This window comes from Heterocephalus glaber, unplaced genomic scaffold, assembly GCF_053883595.1.
Source record: "Heterocephalus glaber isolate CG9 unplaced genomic scaffold, H.glaber_assembly_v1.0 deba00001444, whole genome shotgun sequence".
Lineage (NCBI taxonomy): Eukaryota > Metazoa > Chordata > Mammalia > Rodentia > Bathyergidae > Heterocephalus > Heterocephalus glaber.
In genome coordinates, this window is record NW_028258297.1 from 27,859,161 (window position 1) to 27,875,921 (window position 16,761).

The 16,761-nt window shown below is 45.1% G+C and overlaps 1 pseudogene; it reads right to left on the bottom strand.

Moving 5' to 3' along the window:
- Positions 1–1,559: 1,559 nt before the first annotated feature.
- On the bottom strand, positions 1,560–4,681 carry LOC101706367 (general transcription factor IIH subunit 1 pseudogene; annotated as a pseudogene).
- Between the last annotated feature and the right edge of the window lie 12,080 nt (positions 4,682–16,761).

A 16,761-nucleotide genomic window follows, 5' to 3' on the forward strand; every position in this document is an offset into this window, starting at 1 on the left:
CATGGAGAGATTTCCAGATTCTAATGAAAAAGTTACTAGTTACATCAGTAAGTATAACTGGTTGGAAAGTATGTGTACTTAATTTGTGTAATAAAACGTGTAACTGTGAGCCCAAGCATTGTCCTACAGACCCCCAGCTCCTTGTGGGTAAGGACTGTGTCTTATTCACTGTTCAGAAGTGTCGGCACAGGGCTAAGACTCAGCCTACAGGATAATTCTGCCAGTTTGAATCCTCATTCTTTGTTTTTCTTTTAAAAATAACTTTACTAATACTCTGATATATTTGAATATATTCCCTAAGTTCTTTGGTGCTGAATTCTACATTATAAGAACGTGAACATCTTAATATAAAAATAAAAATATTTTTGTTTAGAATAATATTAGAAATAAACTTTCACTACATGCATGCCAAATTAAAACAAACAAACAAACGTGTAACTGTGAAAACATGTTCAGAGCTTCCAGGAGGCAAGACAGCCCTATTAGCAGTTAAAAGCCACCTGAACACCCAGCCCTCACAGACACCTCCAGAAGGGACAGGTAGGAAAAGGAAAGTGTGCTATATGTGTAAGTCAGTTTTCCCTCTCTCTGACAAAATACCTGAGAATAACTTCCGAGGAAAGTTTACTTTGACTCATGGTTTCAAAGGTTCAGTCCATGGTCAGTTGGCTGTGTTGCTCTGAGGCTTGTGTTGAGGTGGAACATCATGCTAGGGATTGTGTGGCAGGGCAAATCTGCTCACCTCTTGGCTGCTAGGAATCAAAGAGAGAAAGGAGGGGCCAGTGTTTCCACCCTTCCTCCAGCGTGCACCCCAGTGAGCTAACTTCCTGCCACTAGATCCCATCTTCTAAAGGTTCCACCACCTCAAACAGTGCCACAGGCTGTGACAAGCCTTTATCACAGGGGATCTGAGGGAGGAGCATTTACAGTATAGGATGGAACCATGTGTTCAAAGACCAGAAAGAGGCCAGAGGTGTGGTTTAGGAGCAGGGCACTTTCCTAACGAGTTCTGGGTTTAATCCCCCCACCCCCCACACAAATAAATTTATTTTAGGCTATCTAAAAAGTTTGGATTTTATGTTTCTTTAAATTTGTGTTCATTTTCATGTGAACTTTGTGTGCTCTATGAATTATCTGTAATAAGTGATTATTTAAGAATTTAGTGTGCACCCAAACTGTAACTGGATGTACTCGTGTACCCTTGTGTCTGAATCAGTCAGAACCTCCGGAGACAGTTACACATGCTCCATACTTAACAGAGCACCGTGTGTGTTTATTGTGTGCCTGACCAGGAAACAGGGAAATCCTTCAGGCTGTAGAAACTCGTCCCTAGAGTCTTCCTAATGAGACTCTGAAGGCCTGTTTATGCCAGACACAACCACACTCACACATACGTATAGATCCGTCCTGTACAATACTGGGGAGACACAAATGATACTCACCGCTTGTGTGGTCTGCCTGGGCCAGTGTCTGAGCACAGAGCTTTGCAGATGAGTGTAGATGTACATGTTATCTGCTGAGCCTCACCTGCTAAACAAATATTCAAATTGGAGGTTAAATTTAACATTCATTGTTTTACTTGCGCATCATTGCTTATGTGGGTGCATTTTAAAGACAATTACAAACAATAAAACCTTGAGGCATTCACTTATATTTTCTGAGCAGCTCTCCTTTTCCATCAAGGGAAAATCCATCTGGATTCATTCCATGGGGGTCTCATCAGTGGTGGCACCACGAGGTTACTGTTTTCTTCTCACTCCAGGGAGCGGAGCCCCAAACTAGAATTGCCGATAATAAGGCCAGGGATGTAGCTCAGTGGTTCCGTCGCCTGCCTCACAAGTGCAAGGTCACGAGTTTGATCCCCGGTATCAAAAAAAAAAAAAAAAAAAGATTGAATTGCTGATAATAAGCTCAGAGAAGCCCTGGGAGGATCAGACTTGAAGTGACAGAGAATCACAAGAGAATTGAAAAGTTCTGTGGAGTCTTCCTGCTGGACTTTGGTGACAGGAAGGCAGAGGAGAGGCCGACCTTCCACACCTTTATTACCAGACTTCGCCCTGCCTGGCCGCTGCTCTCAGATACAGTGTTACAGAAGGGACTCTCAGGATGTGGTCCGTGGGCTGCAGCATCATTATCACCTGAGGATTTGTTCAGACTCCAAATTCCCAGGCCCCACCACAGATCAACGGCTCAGAAAATGTGGGACTGGGGCCTGGCCACATGTGCCTGGACGACCATTCTGTCATTTCGCCTTAGTAAACTAACTGGCACAACGGAAGGCTCTTTTCCCCATGGTATGTAAAGTGTGTGAATTAAGCTGCAAGAAATAATTAATTAATTACTAAAAAGATCTTTACTAAGCAGAGCTCCAAACAGAAAAGAAATGTTGAAAGGGCTTGAAGGAGCAGGAGCAGAAAGAATTTCTTCAGGGATCACGAAGAGGTGGCCAGGAAGTGGGCTGATCTTTGCCCTTTGTTCTTCATTCTGGCGTCCTGGCTCCCGGACAGGGGAAAGATGGGTAGGTTTCTTTTTTTTTTTTTTTAATCAACGCACCCTTTAAAAAAGTATTTTTAGATTTCTGAAAGCAGCTTAATGTGAATCAAAAGCAGTTCCTGAGTAACTGCAGTAAAGTCTTTAAATACATATGTATGTACACATGTACATGTACACACATACACGTATATATTTGCAACTCAGCTCATTTTGGTTCTGCCTTAATTTGCCTCCCCAGAGTTTAGCTGAGGCACGGTCCCTCCCTTCCTTTCAGTTCCCAATGTGCAAGAACAATAGCATCAGCTCTGGGAGTGGTGCGGTGCAGATGTTTCTCATTACTCCTTGTTGATCATCTGCATGTCTGTGAGGCTAGATTTCCAGAGTCCCTGCAGGTCACAGTTTCCACAACCTCACAAAACCTGTGAGCACCATGGACTCCTCACGTCTTCTTCATCATGCGCCATGACTGCCACAAGTGGAGCTTGTTGTAGGCTGTCTGCAGCATCTCTTCTGTATGACTCACCAAATTTGTGCTTAAATACTGTCTCCAAATTTTTTCTTGGAATGGGCAAAGCTTTGTAACTTGGACTCATTCCAAATTGCTTTTCATTTTCACTACCTTTTCTTCTAGGAATGGTGTATTAACAGGAAAGCAGGACCGGAAATGCCGAAGAAGTTCTCCAACAGCCACATACAAGTGTTTCAATTCAGACTGAATATCACTTGGCACCATCTGGTTTATGGCTTGATGTGTCCCTCCCTGTATAAGCGCTCCTCCAGGTGACAGTGCTGCGATAGTACTACTAGCAGCACTACTTGAGAGAACCTGAGTTAACTTGGTTGTATAAGCTTCCATTCCTTGTTTAATACTTTGAAAAGAATTAATAATGTCCTGGCTTGTTACATATTGTACTGACTGGATTTTGGTTGGACCATGGTAATACCTATCTGACTTCTTGAGGTTTAGTGCAGTCGTTTTTATGGAATTATTTTTTCCCAAGTCTTCATATTCAATGGACTCTTGTAACTTTGCCCTTTTGACTGCTGGCTGAAAGCAGTCTGCATCTCCAGAACTTCCGTCCATGTCGCTGGACTCACCATTTGGTTCATTTTGTGCTTCTTGTTTCCTGAGACCTGCTGCCAGGACCACGGCACTATGATGGTTAAAGCTCTTGATGATGGCAGCGTTACTATTCTCCTTGATGGGTTTAGAATTGGAAGTAGAGGGCACAGAGGAAATGCCATAGCCCTCATCTAATGGTTTATCTTCCAAAGCTGTCAAATCTAGTAGTGGGTTTTTCACTCCTAATGAAACCATTGTTTTTAACCCTTTTTCATCTATTTTGGCACATTCTGCAAAAAGATCCTTTGACCCTGTATTCAGCCAGTCCCTATGAAAATAATGGGACTGGAAAAAATGTGTCCAGAATTCCTTTTCTGTTATGTTGTGAGGAACATTTTCTGCATATTTCATTTTTACTGTTGGATAGGTCCTAAATATAGACTCAATGATATCAGAAGTTAAGCTATATCGCAAACCATTACAGCCATCTGTCTGGGGCCGGACATCAGCCAGAAATGCTGCAGAAATGCCAACATACTGCTTGTGATTGGATGTGGAAGAACTACCCATTGTATTCACAGTTAAACGATTGGCCCAGAATTCCTCAGCACTGATCACCTGACTCACAACAAGGTCTTTATAAAGCTGGAACAGAACAGGATCTTCTTGCAGCATTCTGTTGTTCTTTTCCAGCTCCTTGCTTTCTTCTTGAATTTGGGCAGTAGCTGCTGAAGAAGGTCCTTTACTGCATCTCGCTCTTTCACTGCTGTGCTTTTATTGGAAAAATGGAAGTTTATTGTGTCCCCTGCATGAAGGTCCAGCTGAAGCTGAATTTTAGCTTTTCCTTCTGGACTGATTTTCTGGCATTTAATATCTGCATACATATGGCTGATTGTAAATCTATCTTTGTCTTCAGGCTCCCAAGCAATTCTTTCTGCCATGAGGTATAGCGCTCCGTCCTGTTTCTTTTGACGCACCTTCTTTACTACCAGCAAAATTTCTTCAGATGAGGTTGCCATGGTGGCTGTAAGGGGCAGGTGCAAGCTACAGCCTCTGGCATGGAGTAACTGAGTTGGATCGGGTCGCGCTCCGCTGCGCTTCTTACAGCCGTTTCTGTAAAGAGGCTGAAATCCAGCGGCTGCAGCCGTCGCCACCGCCTCTGTTACTGGGGGGTCTCGCCTCCATCGCTGGCTGGGAGGTCTCTGAGGCCACGTGACCGGAAGTACTAAGGCAGAGCTTGTGGGACACGTGACCCGAGAACGTGGCCGCCATGACACCTTCCGCTCTTTCCCTCCGTCCCCCACCGGTTCCCGCCTGTTTCGTCTCCTCTGTCTGGTCTCGGGCGGTGAAGAGTTCTGGGTTCCGACGTGGCCCACCCATTTGGCCTAGAGGTCTTCTGGTCTCAGTCAGCGACGTGTCTTCCGCTCTCAGCGGCCCACCGACTGCAGGCCACAGGGAGCGTAATTGCGACCGCGGCCTCAGGCGGAGGGACCACGCAGGGAGGGGCGTAGCTGTCACGTGTGTCAAGTTGGGGTAGGTTTCGATTCTCACTCTAGGGCAGTGGTAGCGGCATGCGTGTTATTGTGCTTTCGTTTTAAGACAAAAGATGTTAATGTGGAGTTGTTTTTTCCACACGAAAACCTCTGCATTCAGGTTTAATTACAGTGTTGCACTTTGCGATAAATAAGTGGGTTTGGGTTGCAGTTAGGGCGTTGGTCTCTAAAAGGTTCGCCATCGCTGCTGTAGGGTTTCCCAGCACGGTAGGGAAAAGAGTCAGGTAAAGAAAGAGTGACCAGTCGGCCAGCGCCAGGACTGAGTTCATGAGGTACTGGTTTGGGATAGAGTTGAGGAGGAATGAGTTTTCTCTGGAGCAGGGGGAAAGGACGAGGTGCATTAGAAATGCCAGTGTCGAGGAGCAGGCCGAATCTGGAGAGATGGTGGGAAACTACGGGCAGAGGAGGAAGAAAGGCAAGGAGGCAAAGGGAAAGGCAGGGCCCGAAGTACGCGTGTGACGCGTTCTGTCAGCTTTTCCTGCCCGCTTTGCTATCTCTGTGCCTTCCGCTGAGCGTGCGGAGGCCGCAGCGCACCGTGCACAAATGAGGATCTGTCCACAAATTTTGAATGGAAGTTTACTTGAAAAACAGTGCAATAAATTTACTTTGTCCTGTTTCCCCCAAACTCTAGACCTTTCTTATTATTTTAATTCTGAATCGTGGTTTTAAAAGCCCATGTGCTGGGCTGGGGATTTAGCTCGGTGTCACCGTGCCTGCCTGGCAAGTGCAAGGTCCTGAGTTTGATCGCTGGTACCGAAAAAAGAAAAGAAAAGCCCATGTGCTACAAAATTTACCCTTTTAAGCCATTTTTAATGATACAGTTTAGTAGCTTTAACCGTGTTTATATTGTTGCTCAATCAATCCACAGATCTTACCTTACTTTACTCTTCAAAATTATAACTGCCTCTGTGTTGCTAAACACCAGAAAGCCTGCCCCCATCATATTCTTTAGTTTTTCTGAGACAGGATCTCCCTCTAGGCCAGGTCGGCCTTGAACTCACTATGTAGCCTTGGCTGGCCTTTATGGCAATCCTCCTGCCTCAGCCTCTTAGGTGCTGGGATTACACGTGTGTGCCACCACACTTGGCTTCTATCATATTTTTTAAAAGTACTTATTTATGTTTTTGTTTGTTTGTGGTACTGGGGATTGAACCCAGCACTTTACACATGCTAGACAAGTGCTCTACCTCTGACCTACATCTGCAGTTCTGCTTTGTGTTCTTTAAAAATACAGCAATAAAGTCAGCATTTGGAGGAAGTTTACTGTGATGTGCCTGACACTGTTCTAGATGTTTTCCATGTGTCAAGTAATTTGATTCTCAGGCCAACCTTTTGAGATGGGTGCCACTGTTCTTCTCATTTTATATATGAGGAAACCGAGGCCCAGAGAAGTTAATGACTTGTCATGAGTCATGGTTAAGAAATAGCATTGAGATGTATTGATTCTGAGACCATTGTCTTCTGTAAGGTTGGCCCTCTTCTGGTTGCGAAGACAGTAAATAGTTGTTTTGAATCTCCTTTGCAGTAAATTGAACTTCCTAGGAATCCAAGATAAATGCACCCAAAGTAGAAAAGCCTCCCTCTTGCTTACGTGTGGCTCTGGTTCTCACTGAGTGGCTGGGTCACGTCCTGTCTCCATTCTCCTTGCTCCCTTACACCCACAGGGCAGGGGTCCAGTAAGACCTCAGCATGACCTGTTTTATCTGGTGGAGCAAAGAGAGGCTTTGTGACTAGAGAGGGGAAGGAGCCCCCTGGGATTGTCGGCAAAGCTGGGATAGGCAGAGGTGTGTGGTGCCAGCTCGGACAAGTCCCAAAGAGAAGGAGAGAGAGGTTGGAAGGCAGAGTGGAGAAGCCCCCTCAGGAGGGAGTAACGTGCCAGAGGACAGTGCCAGGCAGGCAAGCACTGCTCCCTTTTCAGTTCCACCCCATTCGTCATGACGTGTAGGAAAGGGTCTTGTTCCTACACTAGGGCTCAGAATGGGCTCTTTTTGCTTTAGGCAGTCGCTTGTCATTTACAGCAACTGAGAAGTGTTTTAAATGTTTATAACATTTCATTTTACATCATTTCTGGAAATCCCAACTTACGTGTGTATGTTCCATGTGTTCTCTTACCCCGGGGTAGGCTTTTCTGTAACGGACCAGAGAGCAGAGAAGGCCGGCTCTGCATAACCGTGTCTCGGAGCCCAAGTCCACCACAGTACACAAAACAGTGCAAATAATACATAGTGGATATTGTTGTGCTCAAATAAAATGTTATTTACAAAGTAGATGGCAGGCTGGATTTGACTGGGAGGCTTTAGTTTGCCAACTGCTGTCTTACGTTTTCTCCCAGAAGAACTTCCTTTACTATTACTTCCTGCATAGGCAGTGAATTCTCACACCTTTTGTTTGTCTGAAAAAGCCTCCTTCCTCCTCATTCCTGAAAGATGTTTTTTAAAATTTTGTTATGAAATTTTTATCTTTTTATCAAATAAAAGAGAAATTGAATAATAATAAGAATGATCTTCTAAAGACAACTCCAGACCCAGATGGTGAACTGGTGGATTCTATCAAACATGTAAAGGAGGCCTGGGATTTAGCTCAGTGGCACCGTGGCTACCTCGAAAGTGCAAGGTCCTGAGTTCGATTCCTGGTACAAAGAAAAAAAATGTCTTAAACGAACTCAGGGAATAGAAGGAGGAACGTTTCTTCACTTGCATAATGAAGGCAGTGTAACTCTGATACCAACATCTGATGAAAGATTATGAAAGCATTACAGAACACCATAGAACATAGATCCTTGGCCAGGGATTTCGCTCAGTGGTGCCACTGCCTGCCTCGCAAGCATAAGGTCCCAAGTTCAATCCCTGGTACCAAAACACAACAGCAACAACAACAACAAAAACATAGATCCTTAACAAAACATTAAAGCAAGTCAGCAATATACAAAAACAATATTGCATTCTAAATAAGTTGGTGTTTTTCCAGGATATAAGATTTGTTTTACATTTTAAAAAATCCATCAATACAATTCAGTATATTATGAAGTAAAGGAGAAATGTCATAATGATTTTACAAAGATCAACATCCACTAATGAATTTTTTTTTTTTTTGGTACTGGGGATCGAACTCGGGTCCTTGCGCTTGTGCGGCAGGTGGCAGAACCACTGAGCTAAATCCCTGGCCCCCCACTAATGAATTTAAAACAGACTCTAAGCAACTTCAAATTGAAGGAACTTCCTCATATTAATAAAGAGCACCAATAGAACCAAGAGAGATTATATAAAGGTGCACATTTCCAATGATGAGCATCATTATATTGTATACCTAACATGTACCAAAAAAATTAATAAAAAAAAAGAGCACCAGTAAAATACCTGTAATGACCGTGACAATGGCAAACTATTGGACAATTTCCCCCAAATAGTAATGAAGCAAGAATGTCTACTTTCACCACTTCTTTTCCTTGTGGATAAAAGGGCCTAGCTGGTAGAAAAGGCAAAAAGTGGAAATAAAGAGGATATAGATAGAAAAGATGAAATAAAACACTCTGTATTGTACATGATATGATCACCCTCTCTGAAAAATTCCTCACAAATCGGAAAAACAGTTTAGCAAAATTTAGTAAATCTAAGTAATTTAGCAAGGTCACAGGGTACAAAGTTAATGCACAAAAATCAACTATCTTCATATATACAAGGAACAAATAATTAGTGAGTAGTAGCTGGTTTTAAAATAATATCATTTTAAATAACACAATAAAAATAAATTTAATAAAAGTTATGCAAGATCTCTTCACTGAAATCCACAAACCATTATTTTTTAAAATTACTTTTATTGGTACACTTTTGATATATATAATGATCGCATTCATTATAGGGAATTTGTACCTGTACATAATGTATCTTATTTTTCATTAAGTTCATTGGTATATTTTAGGTATACAATACAGTTACATTCATCATTGGGATCTTGTACCTTCACATGATGCATCTTGGTTCTTATTTTTTCCCCATTCCCTGCCCTCCCTTCAACCCCTCCACCCTTCCCTGTTTACAAAGACTTTGTTTCCATTTTTTCCTTTTCTCATATTTTTTCTTTCCCCTTCTTTCCTTTCCCCTACCCCTCCCACTCCCCCAACTCCTCTAGACCTTTTCTTCCTATTTCACAATATCAGTTATACCATTTGAACCTTATTTACACTTTTAGTTTTTCACACCAGAGAAACTATTCGGTATTTACAATGTGTGTCCTATTTATTTCACTTAAGAGGATGGCCACACAATGTATCTTGATTCTTCTTTTATCCCCATTCCCCTCCCTTCCCTTCAACCCCTGCTTACAAAATGTTTCCACTTTTTTCCCTTCTACTCTCTTTGTTTTTCCTTTTCCCTTTTTTCCTTTCCCCTCCCCCTCCCTCGTTCTTCCCACTTGAACGTTTTCTTCCTACTTCCCAGTATCTATCATCCATTTTGGTCCTTATTTATTCTTCCAGTTTCTCACAAAAGAGAAACAATGTGATACTATATGTATCCAATTTATTTCACTTAAAAGTATGGTCTCTGGCCCGGGATTTAGCTCAGTGGTTCCGCCACCTGCCTCGAAAGCCCAAGGACCCGAGTTCAATCCCCGGTACCAAAAAACAAAACCAAACAAAAGTATGGTCTCAACGTGCATCCATTTACCTACAGATATCTCAAGTTTATCCTTCTTTATGGCAGAGTAGTTCTCCACTGTATGTAAAAAACCATATTTTCTTTATCTGTTTATGTGTTGATAGGCATTGGTCTGGCCACTGTGCTTTTCCATGGTCTACATGCACACTCTTGGATAAGCTTTCTTTGGGTCCCCTTGGTTTGTCCAGGTGACATTTGTGAGATTTGTAGCACAGCCTCGCATTCAAGGCCAAGTTAGCAAAAAAAGATACATCAGCATTGTAGTGTACTAAATGGTGAGAGAATAATAAAAATATAGATGTATTTATATATTAATGTGAGTATATATTTTATGTACTGACTTTTTCAAATAATATAGGCTCCTCCCCACTTTGTCTCCTTTGTGCTTAACTGGAGGTGGGGTAGGAGGGGATTGGGCCTGGCTGCTCATCAGTTCTTTTTCTTGGTCTCTCTCTGTCTCTCTCTCTCTCTCTCTCTAGCAGGGGTTTAACTCTTTCTTTGCCAGAAACCTCACTAAGGGCCTTACCTTTCCCTGCCTGACCCCCAACTTTCCTACGGGGCAGGAGGCTTCCTTGCCTTTCTTTCTCAAGCTTAAGTATGGGGAAGAGGAGATAAACCTTTGGTCTAATTGCCTCGTCGTCTATTCCCTTCTTCGGTACCACTGGTCCTTTACTCAGAGAGGAAAGAGGGAGTTTAACAGAAAAGATAAATGTGAAGATGTAGTAGTCCCTTGTAGCCCATCCTCAGGAATACACCTGGCTCCTTCCTGGTCCTCGGGGCGTGGTGGAGACCTCTGACTGTGAAGAGAGCTCTTGTTGTGTTCTCCTCCCTGCAGAACATAAGGTTCACAAGGCCAGGGCTTGGTCTGTTTAATCCACTGCTATCTGTGGAGTGCTACCGAGAAAAGTGCTCAGTTTTTCACAGAATGCATGAATCATTACTGCTTTGAAATTCTTTTGTTCCCTTAATAGAAATTACCTGGTGGGCCGAGGATGTAGCTCAGTGGCGCCACACCTGCCTTGCATGCAAAAGGTCTTGAGTTCGTTCCGTGATACCAAAAAAGAAAGTACCTGGTAGCATTACCGGCCCAGCTTCCCTTCTCCTCCACTCAGAAGGTTTGTTTGGATCTGACAGCTGGTAGCTGTAATTCGAAATTCACTGCTACTCTGGAGACCAAGGACAAGGCCCAGAACTTGCTAGAACTTTCTGGATTGAGAAAGGCCCACCTACAGTGCATCTCCTTTTTAGTAAGCACAGATGCAGTGCCGACAGTAATCTCTCACTTTCTACCTGCTCCCTTGCTGCTGACTATAATTTTAAGTATGGCTTCTGCTTTCTTTTGCTATGGCCCTAAGCCTGTCTCCCCTAAACTTAACTTCAACTCTTGACCCTAACTCGCAATTTCCTTGACCTTCAACTTCGTTTAGTTCCAGATCTTAACCTCTGGTGATTTTATTTCCCTTCTCCCTGGCGTCTTGCCTTATGGCTCTGCCTTTGCTAACCCGTCTGACTTGGTTCTTTTCACTGCTCTCTCAGCAGGGTCGGGACAGTTGACTCTGTCCCCACTGCATCCTCCCAGGGTGCCCTGTCCTCTCTTGCCCAGGTCCCCCTCCTGTTGGCAGCACAGAAGTGGCCATGTTGTGGGTCTCAGAGTTGGAATCAGCCTCAGCTTTGAGGAGAAGGAAAAGGATTTAATTCAGAGGCAAGGGAGTGGCACGTTTGTACAGATGGCGGAAGGGCTCTGGCGCCCAGGGCTTGACAAGGATGAGAGTCGGCTGCGCACAGCGGCACAGCAGATGGGGTGCCTGAGCCTGTGTGCGGGGGGAGCTCACCACAGGCGGCATGCAGAAGTGAACAAGCTCGGGATGGCGTGTTACTGGTGCTGAGAATGTGCTTTGCTATACAAGCAGGAGCTGGAGTGGGGTTGGCACTGCAGGCATGTTTCTAAAACGTGCACATTTCTCCTGACCCCGACTATGCCGGGTGTAACTGCACGCCTGGTCCTGGAACAGGCTGCTCGTTCGTGTCTGAGGGTGTTGGACACATGTGTTCCTCTTCCTATGAGGACAGTCCATTCCGAGGCCTCACTGTAGGAGCCCCGGAGAGAAACTGGCATCGCCTGTTGGTGCACGCCTGTCATCCCAGCACTTTGAGACGCTGAGGCAGGAGGATTGCAAGTTTAAGCCCAGTCTGGGCAAGTTAGCAATTTAGGGAGACTCTGCCTTGAAATAATAATAATAATAATAATAATAATAATAATAATAATAATAACGAAGGGGCTGGGAATGTAGCTCAGTGAGAAGGCCTGGGCTCAATCCCCAGGAAGGGGGGGGGGGCTTTACCTCTCAGACTAAGTTTGCTTTTCAGTTTAAAAGCAGCGAAACATGGTAGGGTTTTCTGACTCAGAAGGATGTGTGAGGAAACAGAAGGGTGGAAGGGAGGTGCTGGGAGAGGAGAAATCCGCTTTGTTAATAACACCTGCACCTTTCCACCGAGTGTCCCCATCCATCGCCACCAGGTGCAGCAACTTTGTTCCTGTGAATGACAAATGAGAATCTGGCTGGAAGCAGGGAGAGGGGAGTAGGTTGGGCAGCGAGGATGAGGAAGAGGTGAGATCGCGGCGGGCTGAGCTCCTCGGGGCCTCAGTGGAGGAGCCCAGGGAAGGGAGGGCTGGGCTGAGCTGCCAGCCAAGTCCTCGGTCCTCCAGGACATGGCCCAGGCAGCCAGTTCTCTGCCGTGCTGTCCGCGGTCAGCCATGGTTACATTTGCTTTCATTTTAAAAGACTTTGCACATGTCAGGACTTTCATCCAGGAGTGATGCCAAGTGGCTCTGCAGCTCAAATATGAAGAAAAAGGGCTGGGGGAGTAGTTTGTGGTAGAGTAGTGGGGTTTGTACTTAGCCCTGGGCTCGATCCCAATCCTAGCGGCACTAAAATAACATAAAATGGTAATTTAGGACAGTATTTAACAAAAGAAAAGAGAGTATAGCCACTCCTACTTCTTTTTTTTTTTTTTTAACTGCAAGGCAAGGTAATACATAAAATAGATAATGCTCTTAAGGCAACATTAAATATACAGGCGTGAAAGGTTAAAATGTAACATTTGGCAAGTATACTTAGGGGAGCAGCAATTTGAGCCTGAAAGTCCTAAGTCTTGTGATAAGTCTGACTTTGACTCGGGGCTGGGGTTGTTTTTGCAGCTTCTGCGAGGCTTAGGTCTCGGGGGACCTGCAGCGCTCTGTCCCCTCAGTCCCAGCCTACCCTGCTCAAGGGAATTTGGACACAAACGTCCAGACTGTCATCTCCCTGTCCATCTCCATGCTCTCAGAGGTCCGTTCCCCCCGCTTCTTGTTGCCTGTAGCCTGCTCCACCGCCGCTTTCTTTCCCGATTTAGAACTCCTTTTAGTTCTTCCCTCCGGTTAACTGTTTATATGACTGTTTATATCCTTTTTCCAGCACGAGATCGGCACACTGTTATTTCACCAGCTCTTAGACTCTACTGCCCCCTGGAGGTTGATTTCACTGCCGACCCTTCTGTTTCATTCTCTACCCTGCGCCGGATTATTCGGGAGATGCTGTGATTTTTTTTTTTTTTTTTTTTTTTTTTTGGTACCAGGGATCGAACTCAGGTCCTTGCACTTGCGAGGCAGGCGCCAGAACCATTGAGCTAAATCCCCGGCCCAAGAGATGCTATGATTTTTGTAGTTAGACTCTATTTCTCTTGTAAAATTATTCCTCCTTCCTCTCTATTTTAGTTGAAACTGAATAACAAATATTATGAGTCTATAGAGCAAAACATTTTATCCTCAGACGACCAGAGTGTAACCAAGTTGAACTGAGCCTGCCTAGCCTGGCTGCTGGACCGTTAGCTTCAGGGACCTTCCAGGTGGAGACGCCCCAACTGAGCAGAGCACACGGCCCGCATCTGGCTGAGCCACCCTTCCTCATTCTCAGCCCCGTGTGAGAAAAGTACTGTGCAATCCAAGGAATTGTTTTCCCGTGCTTTATGATAATCCATAGCAGCAGGAGTGATGTTTCCCTCCCGATTGTTTCTGTAGCCCCAGGTTTGTGGAAATCTTATCTAGGTTTGATGCCTTTTCTTTTCTTTTTGGACTCTCCTGAACAGTCGCCATTATCCCTATGTCGAGGTTGCTATTTGTGTTTAGTGAGCTCAGCTTCTTCATTGCTTGGCACCAAGCCCTTGCCCAAGAGTTGAAGACAAGCACCAACTTGATTTTATTCTCTCTCCTCTCTCCTTAGACCCAAACTGATCTTCCCTTGTAAACAACTTTGCACCTTCCTGACCCCCACTCCAACTAAATTCCAGCTTTCCATGTCCTCTGCTCATAAGTTCAGCAATCGATCTTCACCAGCTTGTGCTTTTAGCAGTCACTGAGCAACCATATTTGGTGGGAAACTACATATCATCTTTGATGGAAGGGTTTTAAACAAATATATTTTAAAAATTATTTTGCAATAATTGAACATAAGATTCCTGCCCACAGGCGTTTAGACAGCAAGGAGAGATGCCAGGCAGTGGCTGGACCCTAAGAGGTTGGGGAGCTTCAGGACCCCACACTTTCCCTTAGGCCTGTGGCTGCAGAAGAGCCAAGTCCCAGGACAAACAGCAATAGATGCTGAGGGTCGGGAGCCCTTTCTTCAGGTACTTCGAGACTGGCGATCCTTTTGAGCAATTCCGTCTGCTCCCCTACCTCGAAGTGAAGCCTTTGACCCCAGAGTTACTATTCTCAGGACACAGAGGAGCAGGTAGAAAGAAAGAGTGGGCAAGGGAGAGAGGAGGAGTCCTTTGTGAATTTTTGCTTTTAACAAATGTATTCTTATTGCACATTCTACTTTTTAAAAACACACACTGTTTTCCTTTTCAGTACTGCAAGGTGGAGCTACAGGGAAGAAATTTCTTTTTCTTCCTTGTTAATTGTGGAAAAGGAAGTATTCTTGTCTTACCCTCTTTCCCCGAAAATAAGACCTATCTAGAAAATAGTCAACCTTAAAAACTAGAGATCAGAAATGCCAGGGCTGAGGATGTAGCTCAGTGGCGCCGTGCCTGCCTGGCAAGCACAAGGTCCTGAGTTCGATCTCTGGTGCAAAAAAAAGAGAGAGAAATCTCAGCCCCAGTCAGCCCGTCCTCCCTCCCCTGCCAGCGCTACTCTCCTGCTCCATGGCTGCTCTGTAAGGCAGGTAACAGAAGTTACTTTCTTCCTCTCTGGAACAAGACCCCGGCACCCACAGCTTAAGGGGAACAGCACATACAGCGCTCCTATAATCCAGTCGCCTTCCCCCAGTCCCGCCTAGGGGTGCATGGGCCTTGGGAAACTTCTCGAAGAAACCATACCACCCGCACCTTTCCGGTCTGTTGTCCTCCCCATCTCCCTCTCCTGTTCCCTCAGACCTAAACCTCTGGAGACAAGGGCACCAGGCGCTACTGTCACCGGACACCTCCCCTCATTCCTGTGACTTCACCACCACAGCAGTTTAGGCAGGGTAACTGGGGCTCAGGTGATAGCTCCACCAGGCAACCTGAAGAGCCGTGAGACGTGTCTCAGAGGAATGGGACTGAGTTATCTTAGGTGATATCCCGAGCTCCAGGAGGCAGGGACCTCACTGGCCAGGAGTGGTTCACCGGTGTCTGAGGTAACTGAAGGAGGTACTGAGTGGAAGAATGGAGGGGACACAGTGAGGAATCCGCCATCATCCCATTCCTCTGAATGGATCTTGCTATGTAGCCCAGGCTGGCCTCGAACTCACGGCCATCCTCCAGCCTCAGCCTCCGGGGTGCTGGGACTACAGGTGTGTGCCATGCCTGACCTGGTTAAAAATTTTATTGCTCACCTTATTAAACTTTTTATCACAAAAATTACACACAATTTGAAATAGCACAGGGTTTTTATTTTATAAGGCTTAAGTTTATTTGAGACATTGTATGAATTGAGTTATTTTTACAATTATGAATTAATGCAATGAATCAAAACAGCACAAAGTTTTATAATAAGTTAACAACAATTACATATTTTAATAAACAAATATTAGACATAAAAAGTGAAACAACTGAGAGCATCATCTAGTGAGGTGGATGTGGTTGGTATTTTTCAATCAGGGCATGTATCCAAGAGTGACTGTTTTCTTCTAGAATGAGATAGGGGGCCAGGCGTGGTGGCACAGGCCTGTAATCCCAGCACTCGGGAGGCTGAGGTAGGAGGATCGCTGTGAGTTTGAGGCCAGCCGGGGCTACATAGTGAGAACCTGCTCAAAAAATAAATGAATAAAAAATTAAAACGTGAATAGAGGGCGGGGGATTTAGCTCAGTGGTTTTGCCGCCTGCTGCACAAGAGCAAGGACCTGAGTTCCATCCCCGGTACCACAAAAAAAAAAGTGAGTAGAATGAGATCGGGATCAGGATAAATTTCAAGACTGTTAGGGACAACCGTGGTGGAACAGTAATGAGACAGAAGGCAGAAATGACAGAATTAAACGTGGGCACACTGACACCCTCCATGCGCAGCGTGTTTCAACAGCCCTGTCCTGAGGCCTGGACTCAACCAGAGAAGCAGAATGTTTGTGTGAAATGAGAAATTGTTACCAAGAAAACCTTAAATAAGCCCTCTAGCTTTGCTTGCTCTTGGTCGATTTGGGGAGCCACACAGCTGGCCGTGCCTCAGTTTACCCAGCTTGGCGGTAGGTGGCGCCTCTGGAGTGTAGGTTGTGGTAACACCCTGAGTTTCCTCCAGGAGCCCAGCCTTCTCTCCTGGGTCTATGGTACTGGTGGTCCCGGTCCTCGTGTTGTGTCTGTCCCTGGCTATCTTACCTTCGGGTCGGCGTCTGCCTAGCCTAGTCCGTGTCAATCACTTAGAGGTGTTTTGTGCAAGGCTGGGACAGAGGGTCAGCGTGGCTGGTCGCCCTGGGAGCTGGGATCCTTTCTCTCCCCCTTTGTCCTCATGCTTTTCCAGCAGCTCAGCCCCCGAGTCCTTCAGCCCTATCTA